Below are 19,662 nucleotides of genomic sequence, written 5' to 3'. Positions count from 1 at the left end.
GTCAGAAAAAGAAAAACAAATATCGTATATTAACACATATATGTGGAATCTAGAAAAATGGTATAGATGAACCTATTTGGAAAACAGAAATAGAGACACAGATGTAGAGAACAAATGTATGGACATCAAGGGTGGAAAGGCGGGGGTGGGAGGAATTGGGAGATTGGGATTGACACATATACACTATTGATACTATGTATAAAATACGTAGTTAATGAGAACCTACTGTATAGCACAGGGAACTCTTCTTAATGTGCTGTGGTGACCTAAACGGGAAGGAAGTCCGAAAGGGAGGGGATATATATATATATATATATATATATATGTGTGTGTGTGTGTGTGTGTGTGTGTGTGTGTGGTTGATTCATTTTGCTGTACAGTAGAAATTAACATAACATTGTAAAGCAACTATACTCCTATAAAAATTAATTTAAAAGATATGTATTTCCCTTGGTGGAGTGATTTCTGAAACTTCACACACATCCACACACACACAGATATGTAAAATGTGTGTGTATATACATACACACGTATGCTACGAGCTATTTAAAATATTTTGACGAAAAAGGTTGCCTGGATATGCTATGGATAGTTTCTTCACACTCCAAATATTTATTGCTTAAATTTAAAAAAAGTCTTTTGCCCTTGGTATAATTATTTAGGTACTAAAAATGTTAGAATAAAGACCACATTCTCTCTTCCTCATACATTTTTTTCTTCTCTCCATCATACAGATATAGACTTTACCACCTTCCACAATTGTTATTTTAAACCTTAATAATCGCATCAAAAGATTTTTACAGTAACTATTCCTAAGGAGATCAAAATGATACTACCTTTATATAAGATATGCCCCATTTCATGGAAGTAGCCTCTTATCTAAGACAGCTTCTCCTGTACATATATTCTTCTGTGTAGGGTTCAGATCATGTTCCAGCCCTGTGACTCAAGTTTGCTTAGGTCTCTATGCCTTAACTTACTCAGATATAAAACACGTATTCATTCATTCAAATATTTATTGAACACTTACTATAAGCTAGGAAATGCAAGAGATCAAGGCATAGCTAAGTTCCCGACACCTCAAAGTGCCACCAGGAAAAGATAAATATATATAAGTACTGCACAATGGTTAAAACAAGGCTGAGGATCTGAGCCCCAGATCCAACATTCTGGTAGTTACCCCTCTAGTGTCTTCATTTCCTTCATGGAATATAGCATCCCTACCACCTAAATTAGTAGGCCTGTTATCTGGGGAAGAAACAAACTTCTCATTTAAGCCATTTTACTTTTGGATCCCTTTACAGCAGCCTTTTCCTTAACCCAGAAATTAATACCAAAATTAGAGTATTGCCACAAAAAAATCCTAAAATATGTGGCACTGGCTAAGTCACTGGGTAGCAGGCAACAGGGAAACAGATATTACTAGGATAATGGTGACCCTGGTTATAATGGAGCAAAACATTCCATAAACTGTTGCCTACACTAACTTATAGAACCTGGTGCCCATAAAAAGCCCAGAACTTCAGGGAAAGTAGATGAAAAGAACCACAATATTTGTGTGTGTCAGTGGTTCTTTGCTGCATTTACTCAGGCAAGAACTGGCCAGTTTGCAAGGTAAGATGGAAGGAAATATAGAGATGTGGGGCCTTAGTACCTGCATTATCAGGAGATAAGATTATTAGTACTTTTCCCAAAGACTTCTATTAAGACTTTATTTTTCTAAACAAATTTTTATTGGTGAATAGTTGATTTACAATGTTGTATTAGCTTCAGGTGTACAGCAAAGTGATTCAGTTACATATATATATTCTTTTTCAGACTCTTTTCCCCTATACTTTATTACAAGACATTGAACATAGTTCCCTGTGCTATACAATAGGTCCCTGCTGTTTAACTATTTTATATATAGCAGTTTTTGTATCTCCTAATCCCAACCTCCTAATTTATCCCTCCCCCCTCTTTCCCCTTTGGTAACCATAAATTTGTTTTCTATGTCTGTGAGCCTATTTCTGTTTTGTAAATAAGTTCATCTGTAACATTTTTTTTAGATTCCACATATAAATGATACCATATGATATTTTTCTTCCTGTCTCACTTACTTCATTTAACATGATAATCTCTAGGTCCATCCATGTTGCTGCAAATGGCATTATTTCATTCATTTTTTATGGCTGAGTAGTATTTCATTGTATATACATACCACATCTTCTTTATCCATTCATCTGTCAATGGATATTTAGGTCATTTCCATATCTTGGCTATTGTAAACAGTGCTGCTATGAATATAGGGGTACATGTACCTTTTCAAATGATGGTTTTCTCCAGATATATTCCCAGGAGTGGGATTGCTGGACCATATGGTAATTCTATTTTTAGTTTTCTGAGGAACCTCCACACTGTTTTATATAGTGGCTACATCAACTTACATTCCCACCAACAGTGAGGAGTTCCCTTTTCTCCACACCCTCTCCAGCATTTGTTATTTGCAGATTTTTAATGATGGTCATTCTGACCAGTACAAGGTGGTACCTCATTGAGGTTTTGGTTTGCATTTCTCTAATAATTGGCAATGTTGAGCATCTTTTCATGTGTCTATTGGCCATCTGCATGTCTTGTTTGGAACAATGTCTACTTAGGTCTTCTGCCCATTTTTCGATTGTTTGTTGTTTTGTTGTTGAGTTGTATGAGCTGTATATTTTGGAAATTAAGCCCTTGTCAGTTGCATCATTTGCAAATATTTTCTCCCATTTTGTAGGTTGCCTTTTCATTTTTTTTTATGGTTTCCTTTACTGTGCAGAAACTTCTCAAGTTTGATTAGGTCCCATTTGTTTATTTTTGCTTTTATTTCCATTACTCTAGGAGATGGATCCAAAAAATATTGCTATGATTTATGTCAAAGAGTGTTCTGCCTACGTTTTCCTCTAGGAGTTTTATAGCATTCAGTCTTACATTTAGGTCTTTAATCCTAAATGTATATGGTGTTAGAGAATGTTCCAATTTCATTTTTTTATATGCAGTTGTCCAGTTTTCACAGCACCACTTATTAAAGAGACTGTCTTTTCTCCCCTGTATATTCTTCCCTCTTTTGTCATAGATGAATTGACCATAAGAGTGTGGGTTTATTTATGGGCTTTCTATCCTGTTCCATCAATCTATGTGTGGGTTTTTGTGCCAGTACCATACTGTTTTGATTACTGTAGCTCTGTAGTATAGTATGAAGTCAGGGAGTGTGATTCCTCCAGCACCTGCTCTTCTTTATCAAGATTGTTTTGGATATTTGGGGTCTTTTGTGTTTCCATACAAGTCTTAAAATTTTTTGTTCTAGAGAACCCTAAAGATGCTACCAGAAAACTACTAGAGCTCATCAATGAATTCAGTAAAGTTGCAGGATACAAAATTAATAGACAGAAGTCTGTTGCATTTCTACTGACTAACAATTAACTATCAGAAAGAGAAATTAAGGAAACAATCCCATTTACCATCATTTCAAATAAAATAAAATGCCTAGGAATAAACCTACCTAAGGAGGCAAAAGACCTGCACTCTGAAAACTATAAGATGCTGACAAAAGAAACTGAAGTCAACACAAACAGATGGAAAGATACACCTTGTTCTTGGATTGGACGAATCAATATTGTTAAAATGACCACACTGCCCAAGGCAATCTACAGATTTAATGCAATCCCTATCAAATTACCAATGGCATTTTTTGCAGAACTTTTAAGAAATCTTGATGAAACGAATCTAGCGCTGTGGCTAAGATTATATTTTAGGGTGCTGCCATCCCACCCCCCAATGCCTGCTGTTTCAGATGGCTTCAAGACAGTGGCCATTAGAATGAGATAAAGTGGTCAGCGCACAGAGAGCAGTAAATAAGGCAGGCTTAAGAACTACACCAGGAAACAATTTTGCTATAGTCACTGGCACCAGAACGGAATGGAGACAAACATAAAAGAATCCCAATATATTTTTGAGAGAAGTGTATTTGTCAGAGAAATTATAAGCTAACCTACAAACACCTGTGACCATGTCACTTGCAGGATAGCAAGCCTGCAGTAGCAGGAAACTGACTATGAAAGCTATATACCCTCCAAAGTTGGGAAATTTTCAATACCAACTTCAGATGTGGTCATGTTGGCTAACGTAAGGAAGAAACACCCAGACAGCAAAGACTGGGGTCATAGTGCAATGAATATAGGCATTCTTACCAGAAAGCAGAACTAAGGATAATAGATGCTACACCATTACTGCCCAGCATTACTCTCAACCAGAGACCTCTATGTGTCTCTCATTGTTTACTTACCCAAATGGAAAAATTTTATTATTCTTTTCCTGTTTCTGATTCAGGAACAAATAACTGTGTTTTGCCTACAGGTTCAGGAACAAATAACTGTGTTTTGCCTACAGGTCACTGGACTTGCGGATCTGACAGGAAGTACTGATCGCTCAGTTGGATTAGTGCAACAAGAGGATTGCACCTGGGTTGTCTCCTTTGGGGAAGGGAGCTGGAGTGTTTTCAATAGGTAGGATGAAGGATACACATGGATATTTGGTGCCAAACTGCAAGACTGTGGTCAACTACTTGTCATTTCTGTTTTCCTCTTCCTCACTGCTGAATGGTCACCCAGCCTGAGACTACATTTCCCAACCACCCTTGAGGCAAGTGTGGCCAATTGATCCTTTCTGTGGACTGCAAACTGAAGTAATATATGCAATGTCTGCCTCATTTGTTTAAAAGGAAATTCTTTGCCCTGGACTTCATTGCTTCCCTTTTTTACAGGCCGGAATACCTTCTGAATAGTGACCCAGTATTGACCACACAGATTAGGACAAAACCTGAAGAATGGCAAATAGAAAGATGGAAAGATTCTGGATTCCTGAATGGTTTCATAGAGCACAGATGTCGAACGTATCTAGACTGTTCAGATTTTTATGTCTTATCACTCTTTATTACAGAAACTGTACCTAACCTATACCCTAAGTAATACATCCCCCACTCTAGGCTATTTTCAAAGAGGAAGGCAGATGATCCTTTATATTATGTATTACATATATTAATTAATAATTATGTTATATAATTATATACAATAATAATATAAAATGCTATAAAATGACATACATTATTTGAAAATAATTCAAATTGTCTGTCTTTGTTCTGATTCAAACCCCAAACGGCTTCCCACCACATTCAGCAATAGTGTCTCACAAGGGCTTGTAATGACAACCTTACAGAATCTGGATCTTCCATCACTTCTCTGTTCTCATCTCCTACCAGTCTGTCCACTCCAGTCACATGGTTTCCTTGCTATTCCCCACACACATCAGAGAGATTCCTGCTTCAGGGCATCTGCAGTGGTTCCCTGGAACACTCTTCCCTCCAGAATATCCAAATGACTCACTCTACTCCTCCTAGCCTTGATTCAAATGTTACCTTCTCAAATAGGCTTTTCCGGGCCACACCCTCTAAAACAGGACTCTCTCTCCTGACACACCCTATCTCTTTCCTCCTTTATTTTTTCTACTCCGCACTAATCTCCATTTAACAAACCAAAGATTCTACTTAGTAGTCTTTATTCTCCCCAGTAAAATGTAAGCTTCATGAAGGCAGGAAATTCTAACTACTCTGTTCACAGCTGTACCCCACTGCCTGCCACATGGCAGGCACTTAATTTAAGACTTTAAGGAACACTTAATAAATTAGCTTTAAATATTCCATAAATATTAACTATTAGTATTTTTCTCCTATTAAACCCAACCGATTTGAAGAAAGGAATCATTACACTGATGTATTGAAAACAGTCTTGCATGAATAAACTTTTATGATAAAATTCCTTTACCAGTATAAGTCCAAGATCTGTTAGCAATTTCCTTCACTTTTCGTCTCATATCCTGCTGTTTTTGTTCTTTTGTTGATGCCTAATTTTCCTCAATTCATCCCTTTTTACTGATTATTCCCTAAGTAGAAACATATGTGTACAGATATATACAGAGTAATACTGATAAATCTATTTTTCATTCCCCCCCAAAAAACAAAAAAGAATTATTTTTATATGTTGGTAGAAGAAAAAAATTCAAAGGAGAAGAGACTAAAGCAAAAGGAGGGTAGGCAAAAAAGAAAGGAAGGAAAAATTCAGAGCACTCTCAGAGTCCAGGGGGATCTGTGGGACCCTCTCCTCATAAACCGCTCTTCCCCATCATAGGGAGTAACTGCTACTAAGGTCCACACAATCCTTGCTGGCCCAGCACCATCAGAGGCTTCTAAATTTCCAAGTAGATATTGAAAATGTTTTTCCTAAAGGTTTTCACCTAAATTTTAGATGTTGCCAGCTAGTTAAAAAACAAACACAGGGGCTTCCCTGGTGGCACAGTGGTTAAGAATCCACCTGCCAATGCAGGGGACACGGGTTTGAGCCCTGGTCCGGGAAGATCCCACATGCTGCGGAGCAACTAAGCCCGTGTGCCACAACTACTGAGCCTGCGCTCTAGAGTCCGTGAGCCACAACTACTGAAGCCCATGTGCCACAACTACTGAAGCCCATGTGCCACAACTACTGAGCCTGTGTACCTAGAGCCCATGCTCCGCAAAAGAGAAGCCACCGCAATGAGAGGCCCACTCACCGCAACGAAGAGTAGCCCCTGCTCGCCGCAACTAGAGAAAGCCCACACACAACAACGAAGACCCAACACAGCCAAAAGTAAATTAAATTAAATTTTAAAAAAAACCAAACAAACACAAACAGAACAAAACCTGTGTAGTGAAAATCAAATTCCTCTACAGGACAAATTCATTCAAAGTTTGCAATGTCTGACTTCCACAGATTCTCATGCCACTCAGTTCATCAGGTAAAGAATCTTTCATGAAAGAGGGAAATCCTGGCCTGTCCTCTCTCAAGGAGGAAAGAAATTGAAGAGAGGAAGCCTTTCCTTTTACCCAGACATGCCTGGGAGACTCTCCACTGCCAGAAACTCCCTGCACCCCCGGAAGCTGTGAGCTTCATGGCCTCTTGCACAGTCTGCTAGACAGCTCATATCTGTCACTTTCATCTGAGCCTCTGAAGCTATGGGAACCCTGGCTTATCTGAGACTGTCCACTCTGCTCTCCTGGCCCTGGCAAAGTAGCCTAAACAGAATAACTTGAGAGGTCTGTTCAAGAAGAGTCCCTGCCTGGGCCATTTCCTAGGTCCCTAAGAAAGAACTGAGCTGCGTAAACTACAAACCTCAATCCAAAGATGCCACAGGGGAAACCTCAAACAGAAACTGCCCCTGATACTAAGTGAGAAACGTAGGCACAAATGCTCTTAGGTCTGAAGAGGGATTTCTCTGACAGTCAAACCCGACAATCCCCTGTAACACCTCAGGGAAAGGCAGCCCGCTCCCAGAGGAACGCGGTCACCTATCAGACTGGAAGACGGCCTTGGCCCTCAAGAGTCGCTACAGCCCACATGGCGGCCAGCAGCCACATTGGCTACTGAACAACAGAAATGCGACTAGTGTGACCAAAGAACTGAATTAAAAATTTTTAATTCGTTTACATTTACATCTAAACACTGAAGCAGTGTAGACATTTTTTTCATTAAACATAACTTTATTGTTTTGATAGGGCTGTATTTTACTTTAACTGTTAAAGATGAGTGTGCTAAGTGAGATATACTGTAAATGTAAAGCACACACTGGGTTTCAAAGACTTAGTACAGAAAAAGAATGTAAATGTCTCATTAATATGTTTTTTATATTGATCACATCTTGAAATAATATTTTGGATATGTTGGATTAAATAAAATATACTATACAAATTAATTTTATCAGTTTGTTTTTATTTTTTAAAATGTAGCTCCTAGGACATGTTTAATTACATGTATCTCACATATTTCTACTGGATCTTAGTCTAGGAATGCCAAGCCAACTCCTTAATCACTAGGGTGCACAGTAACTGCCCCAGAAACAGTGCTGGGTGCATAAACACTGTGCCTAGCTTCTAAGACCAGGGATTCTCACACCCATGGGATCAGCTGAGACCTCCGGTATCCGCAAAGAGGAGTCCGGGCGTGGATACCTGGAAAAATGTGGGAGATGCTCCTGCACCACCAATACCCATCCTGAAACAATAGCTAAACATTTTGAGCTCAGCCTGAACTCCTGAGTGTTTCAGAAACCTAAAAGAGGACACAGAAATATCTGAAACTAAGAGGCACAGTTAGTTCAGAGGTTCCTTAAAAAAGACTGGAGACCACAGGCGATGATGAGATCCTTTCTCAGAAATCAAAGAGCTAACGTCTTGACTCTTGAACTATGAACCCAAAACAGATGTTCAGAGGATATTCTTTCTCCTAAGGCCGAGGGTAAGAAGCTGAACAAATTGGAGATTCCAGACACTCCCTTTGTCAACCTAAGAAATAAAGGCACCACTTTTATCAATTATGGAGCCAATGGCTCCAGCTTCTGAATTCCATTCCCAAGTCAGCAGCCATGGGACAAATGGGTTCAGAGCCTGTAATACTGACCGTTCAAATAATGACGCCCAATTGTATGCAGATGTTAGGTACTAAAGATACCACATAAGGTAAAAAATACGTATGGACCAACTTACCCTTAGAAAGGCTCCATATTGGCAATCAATACATCATTTCTCAATGAATAAAGCACATTCACTTTTTCTGCTAGCTTTAGAAAAAAAAATCACTGGTTCTTCAGATGAACACTAGATAATGTAGTAAACTTGCACTGAGGGGCCATAGTGTACAAAAATCTATACATCTCTAAATGTTCACACTCAATGTAGTGAGATGCTCACATTATGAAAGACACATAGGAACTGATACCAAATGAAGGAACATCAAATTCAAGCCCAACCAGATGAGGGACTCACACTATGACAGATATCTGGGGACTGAGACTGACATTTGGGATCTGGGACCAGTGAAGGGAAGGGCATCAAACATGTACAGTTAAATTCAAGTTTGTTAAATAGGAATACGATGGGAACAAAGAAATCCTCTAGATCTAGAAGGAGGTTAACTCAATCCATTTAATACTAGTTAGTCAATTTTGGGTCCATTTTTTTGGGCCTTCTCCCATGAATAAACAGGAAGCCCCAAAGAGGCGCTCCGCAAGAAGCCTTCAGAATGCTGTCTCATAACCTTGCAAATAATAAAAGATTCCTGTAACACTCAAGTTCTGTAGCAAACCAAGGAGAGTAGGAAGATGTGTCTCTTGGCGAAAGTACGCTCAGCCGCCACCTTTCCTAAGGACCACTCACCTAGGGCACAGCAGAACTCCAGTGCACAAGGGTCCGGCCCTCACCGTCTTTGAGCTAATCTTGACCAATTCAAACCAGACAGCCATAAACTGAAAACAACCAGCCAGTGACGTCTGTACTAGTCTTGCAACTCTCACCCTGCTTTCTGGTGTAATTCTGGCCACCTAAGCCGGTTAAGTCTGCATTGCTTGGTTCAGTCTAAATATCTGGCCTATGGTCTTGTTTCTTGATTGACATTCAGTTCCCTTTAGACTGGCTGAGGCCTCGACACCCTGCCCAGTTCTGGAAGCTCCCTATTTCAAGGGTTAAGCATGCTAAGTCCCTGGATTATACCCTACTCTAAAACAGCCAAGCCACCCGGCATCTCTTGACTCTGAGGCTCACCACCACTCAGATGGCATCTAACCTTTTTGCCTCCACGATTATTCGCACACACAACACCCTTTCATCAGTGACATCTCTCATCTTAAAAGGTGATTCTCAACAAAGATGAGCTTAAGAGAACCGCTAGAGTAAAGGGGACATGTAAAGTGAGGAAAGTCACCGGTCTAGAATGCTTTGCTGCTACTCATCACTCATCAAAACGAACTCCTGAGGGCCACATACCGTATGCACTAATTATAGAAATATTTAAGAAGAGAATAGAGTACTAAGTTCTTCTCTTCTGGGGAGAGGGTAAGAGGGAAATCCTGCAAAGGAAAGATAAGCAAAATAGCTTGATAGACAAATTATATTTAAAAAAGCTATACGTTTCCCTGTTGATACCAAATATAGACCAAATGGCAATATCAAATACAAACCAAATATGAACACTCAAAACTTTCTGGATTGCTTACTCTTATACCAGTAGCTTTTATTACTGCACCTAATTCTCATAAAAATCTGAAAGAGCTATTATTACTCCATTTTACAGGTGAAGAAACTAAGGAGCAAAAAGTTTACATAACTTATCCAAGGTCACAGAGTTAGAAAATAATGAAAAGAGGACAAATACCTCAAAAGTGTCAAACTTCATGGCCTATATTTAAACTTGTATAATTCTAAAGTCCACACCTTGTTTTAGGAAATAGATTCAGTAGTCATCAAGCCATGAGATAAATATGCCCCTACTACAAGAAAACCTGAAATCAGAATGCAATATTGATGAAACAATTACACTTGATAAATTAACTACATTCAGTTTTCCATGTAATTAACATTATTCCCTAATCATGAAATCTTCAAATTCCTCACACCCACAAATACAAAATCTGAAGTTTAAAGGCACTGCTATCTTCTGATTTCTTTAAAATTGGGGTTTAAACAGTTGTGTCTAATAAAAGAGAAATATATTATTATTACTCCTCTTAGAACTGACACTTAGATTAAGAAGCACTCTCAGAACATTGTTAATTTTGGATAACTGTATTAATATGACAGAAAATCCATAGAAAAAATAATTTTTAAACATAATGTAGAAAGAATGTCAGTAACTTCTGAGAGTATTTCGATGACTGACTTACCACATGAATGAAGTAAAGAAACTGAGAAACAACTTTTCTTGCTCATTATGGGACACTTGGTAAAAGATACTTTTGACATTACATGGAAAATCGGATTTAATTTATTAAGAGCAGTTCATATAAACTTTTCAGTTGTATATGCCACAAAACAAACCTGCCAGTAATAGAGAACGCCTTTGAATATATCATGTTATTATATATCTTAAAAATCCCAGAATAGCCCCAAGTACCAAACTAGTTACTCCTTTTAACATAAAGAGAAATTCAGAAAGAACCACAATCATTATCTATTACCTAGTTCAGGGATCTGCCCAACATTCTGAAAATATTTCATCTCACTAGTTATCTCAACAGAGAACAAAACTCAGAACCGGAACAGAAAGCACAATCCTCTCTCTGAAAATTATTCCAAGAAACTACCAATGTTTTCTTAACAGCTTCTGCTTTCTTGCTTTCTTCAGTATACCGTTTACTTTGGTAACAGATCCAGGTAACCTGGATTCTAATTCAGACTCTCTAAGCCTCAGTTTTCTCAAATGGAAATGATATTTATAACTCCTAAGTCAAAAGGACCTGACACTTCTATAATTCCATTAAGAAAAAAGAGGCTAATTGTTATTAAATTTAAGCACATCATTGATTACCAAGTATGAACCTGTTAAAAGTGGCAATCTTTGAAAATAAAATGGTAAAACTCACTGTGAAGTCATTCCACTCTATCTCCCTGAAAAATCTAGACCTGCCAAACAACCTGTGCTCTCTGATTTTTCTGAAAATCCCCTGGGCCCATTCATTAGGAACACTTTTTTCTGTATTACCACTCTACTTCTTACTCATATTCATTTCTAAACCTTCTTCCTGACAACTCAAGGAAAAAAGAAACAAAACGATACACTACTCACTTCAGATCTACATACTCCCATCTCCATCCATTTATTTAAACACACAATGAACATATCACAAAACTCACTTTTAAGCAGTTTTTTCTTACTTTTTAAAGTTTTCTGATACTTTGAATCAAAGCAAAGGAAATCCTTGCCCTTTCTATCCCCTAAAGAACCTCCACTCTCAAGGGTCTACATCACAGCAAAGATAAAATATAAGACAACAGAAATTTATGGAAGTAACCAAAATCCTGTTAACTTTACTTTTTCAGTTTATGTAAATGTAACTTTACATTTTCAGCAAACATACTGAACACTGCAGTGGCTGTTTCACTGCATATGAACATTAAACGAGTCCACAGTTCATGGCACATGCTACTAAAACTTTTCACATAAGTCTGAAATTTAAAAAAAAACATCTAAATTGCAGTGATCTGGGATTTAAGCATTCAATTATACTTACGATGTAGTCTAAAAGAGATAAAAATTAAGAGTTTATATTGCAATTTTTGCCTGTGGTGGCCCTAAACATGTTTAAATGATTAGGGCTTACTTTGCTTTTGAAAGATTAGTGGGTAGCCAGCCACCCACGTATTATAGGGAGACACACCCGAGGTATACAGGTTGACTTCTACAAACTAATGTCATGACTCATCAGAAGAGTGTAGATCTTCTGATTTCTAGCCCTGTGCCCGCTGTCCACCATGAATCTTTATTTTAATTTCTAAGAGCACAGAATCAACTCACTATAAATACCAATAGGAATTTGTAAGAATTTACTTTTTTAATGAATAGCTACCTAGAAATAGAAAGACTTGCCTTTGAAAGATGGGAAGACCTCCTTCAGAAGCAGCACTTATCTCTATTTGCACTGGAAAAATCATTTTTAAAATCTTAAAAGCTGAGGAGTTTATCGCCTGCTACCATACACAATAACTGCTGGTTCTTCCAAAAGAGATGTGGTTTCACCGCCTCAGACCCTAAACAGTGTCTCCTTCTACTTTCACCTCTCATATACCTTCAAATAAGGAACTACACATTTTTGTCTTGGTGCTTCCCTTCTGTACAACAGAAACAGAAAATTTTAATTCCTACCTGACATAGACAACGTAAGGAAGAATTTACTGTTTGTGGACTGCTTTGAGATTCCAGAATGAAATACATAATCCAGTTGTTCTTCGGCCCTAGAATAAACGCAAACTTCACTGAGAGTGACTGCTTCCGCAGATGCCTTCAAAATAAGGTCCTACAACATTATTTACATAGAGAAGTTTTTTGTAAGCCAAATCGTGATCACCATGAAGTAGAGGAAAAAACCTCCACAACTGTTTAGAAAGTTCTTTTACCCAATTCAAAAAGTTAGTACTTCTGTCCGATATGTTTCTCCTTTAGTAAGGACACTAATTCTATAAGTTAGTAAAAACTATGCATTTATTACAGAGACCATCACAAAAATGATGCAATCATTGCAACAGCAAATGTATAAAATATCAAATTAATAACTGATTTTATATTTTTTTAATTTGTTAAATTTCATTTAAGACTAGCTCTTGGACAACTGTATTTCCCGGAGGACAATAAAATCTCCAAATTTTAACCTTATGTTTGGAGGTCAGCCTTTATATTTTCATCAACTCTGTCCTCAAGTGGCTTCTCTTGACATGTCAGGCAAACACAATTCTTAAAAATTAAAGCTTCTATCAGTAAGTGTAACAGGTTATTGCTACTGTCACTCTTTTGATGATACTTCCAGTCAGTGAAGAAAGAAAAGGAAGAGATTTTATTAAACTGTCAACTGAACTAAGTACACTGAGTGGATACCTGGTTTAGGTAGAAAGTAAAAGAGACTAGAACTCTTCAGAGATTTAATAAGAAGTAAAACGGATTGGCATTAAGAGGCTCGACCTATGCAAACAGAAAAAAGAAAAAGTTTTAGAGAAAAAAAAGCTCAAGATTAGAGAGTAGAGATGGGATCAGGATGGAGAAAACTGGAGGTCAGGGGCCGTCAAACGGAAGCGATGAAGTAGGGACCGAGAGGGAAGGATTCAGGCAGCGAGAGGGGCGTAGAACGAACTCCAGCACAGAGCGATGCTAAAGCCAAACACACCGTCGGAAACTCACACAAGAGAGAGAAGGTGAAGTACCGAAGGGGGTTAATGGGAAGAGCAGAGAGCCAAGGGAGCAATGACAGAGGCGGCGGAGTAGGAAGCCTGGCCGGTGAGGGAAGAGCCGGCCCAGGGATGCACGGGGGGGAGGGGAAGAGAGAAGTCCAGGCGCGCAAGGGGTACCTCGCCTCCTACGGGGGACCACCGGGGATGAAAAGCGGATCCGCGAGGGGGGCACGGGCGGGAGCGAGGCGCGAGGATGGGCAGAGGGCGAAGGGCAGGAGGGGGCGCAGGGGGGCGCGGGCAGGAGGAGTGCGGGCGGGGGCCGAGGCTGGGGGGCCGGGGGCACCGGGTCGCGGGGGCAGGAGTGAGGGCACGGGAGACAGCGGCTCCGCACCCCGAGCGCGTCCGCACTGCCGTCCCCACCGACCTTCAGCCGCCCGGCGCCAGCTCCCACCCGAACGGCCGGTGAGGGCCGGAGCGGCGAGGGCGGACCGGGCGCAGAGGAGGCCGCTTCCCGCCGGGCCCGCGGGAAGGACAAGGAGGGGGTCGCGGGGGTCGCGAGCTGGGACGGGAGGACGTTGGCGGCTCACCTCTCGCCCGGCTCGGCCTCCGCCGCTGCCCGTCGGACGAAGGAGCCCGTGGTGTCGCTGCAAGAAGGCGGCCCCGCCCGGGTCAGCACCATCCCGCCGCGGGCCCCTCACCTCGCCATCGTAGCACCGCAACCTCCGCCGCTGAGGAGCCGGCTCGTCAACGCCGCCCGACGAGCGGCCCAGCGCGGCCAGCGAGCATGCGCAGTCGCCCGGTCCCGAGGGAGCCCGGCCGGCTGCGCTACCTGGGAGCCACAGGTCCCGCCGCGCGGCCCCGCCCCCGTCCGCCCTCCTCTCTCCAAGCGAGGCCCCGCCCCCCAGGCCTGCGCCCCGCCCCCCGCGCGCTCCGAGCGCCCGGGCAGCCGCTCCAGCTCCGAGCCGACTGAGATTTCGAGAACTCCGTCCGCCCTATTGGGCTCCCGCTCCCAACCTCCCGCGAGAACGGGACGTTTGCGTCAATAAAAAGCGCGAGCGTCTTGGAAGCGGTCGGCTGCGGGTGTGAGGAGGGTGAGCGCCTTGGGAATGGCACCCAGCGGCGGGTGGGGAGAGGGAATGCGGGGACTTGAGCTGTATTTCTCACAGCGTCCTTCGTTCTTCTCTCTTCCTCACCTCTTGCCTGCGGTCCGGGATGAAGAGCCCGGTCCCCGCGCTGCTCACTCTGCGCAGCAGGAAGGGACAGCTGCCGTTGGAGACTCGGTTGCTGCATTTAAGGGGGGGGGGTGGGCAGGTGTCCGTGTTGCTATGGTTACTGCTCGGTTACTGATGCCGAAAAGGGCTGGAGGGCGAAGTGAATATACCTCTTAGGTTCCCTGAACGGAGCCCGTGAAGGATAATCCTTCAGTGATCTACTTCACTCACCCCAGTTTCTGAACCTAACCCAGAAGAACCTTTTGTGGTGCGGAAAGCTCAGTGTGTTACAAAAGCAAAGTTGAGAAGAAGGAAGTTGCGGCTGCGGCGGGTATTTTACAACTGAGGGGGGTGGATGGTGGTGAGGGTGTATAACAATATGAGTGTGCTTAATAGCACTGAAATATGTACTTTTAAAAGTGCTTAAAATGGGGGCGGGGGAGAGATAAATTAGGAGTTTGGGATTAGCATATACACACTACTATATATAAAACAGATAATAAGGACCTACTGTATAGCACAGGGAATTATACTCAATATTTTATAATGACCTGTAAAGGAAAAGAATCTGAAAAAAGATATGTATATAAATCTGAATCACTTTGCTGTGCACCTGAAACTAACACATTATATGTCAACTATACTTCAACAAAAAAAAGTGATTAAAATGGTAAATTTTATGTATATTTTATCACAATAAAAATGAATTGGAAAGAAAAAGCTTTGTGCACTGATTTGGGAGTAAAACCGATGCCTTGTAGCTTAGACCAGCAGTCCCCAACCTTTTTGGTACCAGGGACCAGTTTCCTGGAAGACAATTTTTCCACAGACGGGGGCGGATGGTTTTGGGATGATTCAAGTGCATTACATTTATTGTTCACTTTATTTCTATTATTACATTGTAATATATAAAGAAATAATTATACAGCTCACCATAATGCAGAATCACTGGGAGCTCTGAGCTTGTTTTCCTGCAACTAGATGGTCCCATCTGGGGGTGATGGGGACAGTGACCCCCGATGTGTGTTGCTTATGTCCAGTCTACTCCGTAAGATGCAACTTGTCACTTGCCACTCACAGATCGGGTTTTGATATGAGTCTGCAAGCAATTGATTTATTAGGGTCTCTGTGCAGTCAAACCTCTGTGCTAATGATAATCTGTATTTGCAGCCGCTCCCCAGTGCTAGCATCACCGCCTCAGCTCCACCTCAGATCATCAGACATTAGATTCTCACAAGGAGCATGCGACCTAGATGGCTCAAATGCGCAGTTCACAGTAGGGTTTGTGCTCCTATGAGAATCCAATGCCACCGTTGATCTGACAGGAGGCGGAGCTCAGGCAGTAATGCGAGCCATGGGGAGCGGCTGCAAATACAGATGTAGCTTCACTTGCCACCCGCTGCTCACCTCCTGCTGTGCGGCCTGGTTACTAACAGGCCATGGACCGGTGCCAGTCTGTGGCCCAAGAGTTGGGGACCCCTGGCCTAGACCATTTGGGGGACAGGTTTTGAATATAATTTAACCTCTGGTGTTTCTTTGTGTTACTATGTCTTGTTAACATGACTGTAAGTGCCTTGTTACCCTAAGATAACCAGTATATTAGCATTTGCATGAATGGCTTGCTTTCCTGGTTCCTAATCTCTGTCTTTTTAAAAAACGGCCAAATAGCATTTTACTATCCTTACACGTAAAGGTTTTTTTGTTTTGCGATTTGAATTGTAGCCTCACAACTGAAGGCCTTTTCCTATTTTTTTTCTTTTTTTTTTAGCTCTGGCTCTCTTAGGAAAATGTCCTAAATATCCAATAGTTTGCAGTTCCATATCTATGTCTTCCCTAAAATTCACCCTGTGCCAAGATTCCTTCCCTATTAATGTATTCTTTTTGTTCAAATCACATTTTTAAAACACCTATGTGCCAGAGAGCATACTAATCTTGGAGGATACCAACATGAATAAAACAGCACGTGGGTGGAGTGTTTACATAACTGCCTTATGATGTGATGTGTGTAGTGCAGAGATGTGCGCACAGGGAACTACTGGAGCTCAGAAGAGGACTAATCCAATTTAGGTTGGGAGAGGTCATGAGTCAAGAAAGACTTCCAGGAGGAAATGATTCCAGAGAGTTAATGCAGTGGAATATATGTGTGTATGGGGGTGGGGAGGGGGGAGGAGGAATAGAGGAGGAAAAGATCGCTTAAACAAAACCATGCAACAAGAAACTGATCTTTGCACAGAGCTAAGACTAAGCAATTTGGTGCCACAATTTGGAGGTGTGACGCTAGAGAACCAGGCAAAGATCAGATCATGGTGAGCCTTTGAAGGATTTCAAGGAAAGATCAATTTAGTATTTTTTCATTACCTAGTCAATGTATGCCAAGCACTGTGCTAGTTACTAGGGTACAGGAGGTTTAAGAGTCACTCCTAACTCTCAGGGAGTTTACAATCTAGTAAGGGGAGACAGGCACCTCTAAAGTCAAAAAGTTGTACCAAGGAGTTAAAATTGGGGTAGGCAGAAGGTTGGTTGGGAGCCCAGAAAAGGAGCTCCCTTCTAACTAACCTAGAGGTTTAGACAAGACTTCCTGGAAATGATTTGTCAATAGAAGAATACTCTTAAAATTAGAAAAACTATGATATCTCCTGACATACAGACTATTAGAGTGCAGAATGCATTGATCTAGGCATCAGTTTACCTAGTTCAAGTTCTAGATCTGCAATACACTGTGTAATCTGAAGAGTCTGTGTAATCTGTGTAATCCTACCTTCTCTAGGTCTCAGTTTCTCTCATAACAAGAGAATCAGATTATATGGTATCTAAAGTCTTTTAGAAAATTTGTGACTCTAAATTTACATCCCATTTATCTCCCAAGGTTTTGAGTCAGCCTCTATGCTGCTAATTAACATTTTTGTGTCACACTTAACACATTAACGTTTAAACTAAGTTTTATGTTATATGTGTCATTTTCTATCCAAGCTATGCATGCTCAAAGGATGCAAAGTTGGAATCCTTTCTATCCTGTGGTTTACTATCTATGGTTTACATGATTTCACTTTGGCATAGAATGTATTTGAATCTTTACTAAACCCTTCTAACTGTAGTATTCTCTTAACTGGAGTATTCCTTCTGGGGCAGTCACTCTTGTCTCCATGTAAAATATAGATTTAATCATTTGCAGACATTTGGGAAAGTGCCCACAGTACTCAAGGTAAGTTTTTTAAAGGTTATATAATCTTAACAAATATGAGATGGGGCAAAAAAAAAGTTTCATTACAGGACTTCCTTCATGGTTTAGTAACAACTACAAACCAGAAGGACAAATGTATTACTTCACAACTTAATGTCATAACATTATTTCATGACTTAATAGCCATGGTCTTTCTGGAGGAATCACAATATAAAACTCAATTACCAAGTTTTTCTTCCCTGTAATGTAATAGCAAACCCTCAAAAAAAAGTTTTCTTCCTTCCTTTCTTTTTCTTTCTTTCTTTCTTTTCTTTCTTTCTTTCTTTCTTTCTTTCTTTCTTTCTTTCTTTCTTTCTTTCTTTCTTTCTTCTTTCTTTCCTTCCTTCCTTCCTTCCTTCCTTCCTTCCTTTCTTCCTTTCTTTCTTTCACTGATAATGTTGTTTGCTTCTGAGGGAAACTTGGAGAGCTGGGCTTTTGGTGAGGGAAGGGAAAGAAGACTTTATATAGTATATTCTTCTAAGTTCAAAGCTAGCAAATGTATTAAAGAAAAAAATGTTTGAATCTATGTTAAATGATACAGTTTTTTAAATTGTACACAGACTTTAATGATGATATTACAGAAAAGAAAACCTTGATAGCTACATAATTGATTAAAATACAAACAAGTGTTTGCTGTACAGTGTGAAAGGGGTAAACAGTGACTCCTTGGTTGCAACTCCGATTATCTGGATTTCCTAAAGACAGAGTGTCTGCTTGGATCACTCAGAGATAATCTGTCAGACAGAAGGTGTTCTCTCCACCACCATCCCACCGAATCATTCCTGTGAAGTATAATTATCTAGCATCATGTGACAGTAATGAAATTATTTCTGAATTATCCTCTTCCTCATATGCTAGAAGCGTAACATGATTTTTAAAAAGATAATATTTACAGTAGATGCCATTTGATCTGTGATAGCAAACATATTAGGGCAACTATCTCACTCTTCTAATGACTCACATTTTTATCTCAAGTCATGATCCTTAACTCCAGTCACAAAACTTCTTTCTGCTTCATATCAGGCCCTGTCACTGAGGTATCCTGTCGACTCCTGTTACTCAACACATCCCAGACTCATCCTGCTCTCCTTTCCCCATCACACACAGCTCCATCTCCCTACCAACCTTCTAGTGTCTGTTAATGACCCTCCTCCCCTCCCATTTACCTAAGCCCGGAACCTCACAGCTGTATTTGCAACTTTATGGATTGAACACATAATCAAAAAATCAAAACAGTTTTCTAATATCTGTGACCTTATACCTTTGCATAACTTTCTTTTCTAGCTTCCTGATCTATAAGTTGGGTATCATAATAAGAAGCTGCTTCACGAGAATGTTGTGAAATTATTACAAAGATCTTTTACAAAAAAAAAAAAAGGTATACATTTCTGATTATTCCTGGCACTGGCAGGAATAATGAGAAGTCATGGAAGATTAAGGGATGAATCGAACTTATAATGTGTCCATAATTAGTGTTT

General features: G+C 40.5%; 1 protein-coding gene across 4 annotated transcripts in view; it reads right to left on the bottom strand.

Moving 5' to 3' along the window:
- Nucleotides 1-14,563, bottom strand: part of FAM135A (family with sequence similarity 135 member A) — a 123,306-nt gene extending 108,743 nt beyond the window's left edge. For 2 of the 4 annotated variants that reach the window (XM_029224088.1, XM_029224085.1), the window contains exon 1: nt 14,341-14,563. The gene's annotated coding sequence lies outside the window, so the exon portion shown is untranslated. Of the gene's footprint in view, nt 1-12,737; nt 12,827-14,340 lie in introns of all 4 variants that reach the window. The other 2 variants (XM_029224087.1, XM_029224086.1) reach the window with 2 other exon arrangements.
- Nucleotides 14,564-19,662: the final 5,099 nt, after the last annotated feature.

Source organism: Monodon monoceros, unplaced genomic scaffold (assembly GCF_005190385.1).
Source record: "Monodon monoceros isolate NGI ecotype Baffin Bay Population unplaced genomic scaffold, NGI_Narwhal_1 Super_Scaffold_15, whole genome shotgun sequence".
Lineage (NCBI taxonomy): Eukaryota > Metazoa > Chordata > Mammalia > Artiodactyla > Monodontidae > Monodon > Monodon monoceros.
The sequence above is the reverse complement of the archived record's forward strand: the minus strand, read 5'-3'. Positions and strand labels throughout refer to the sequence as shown.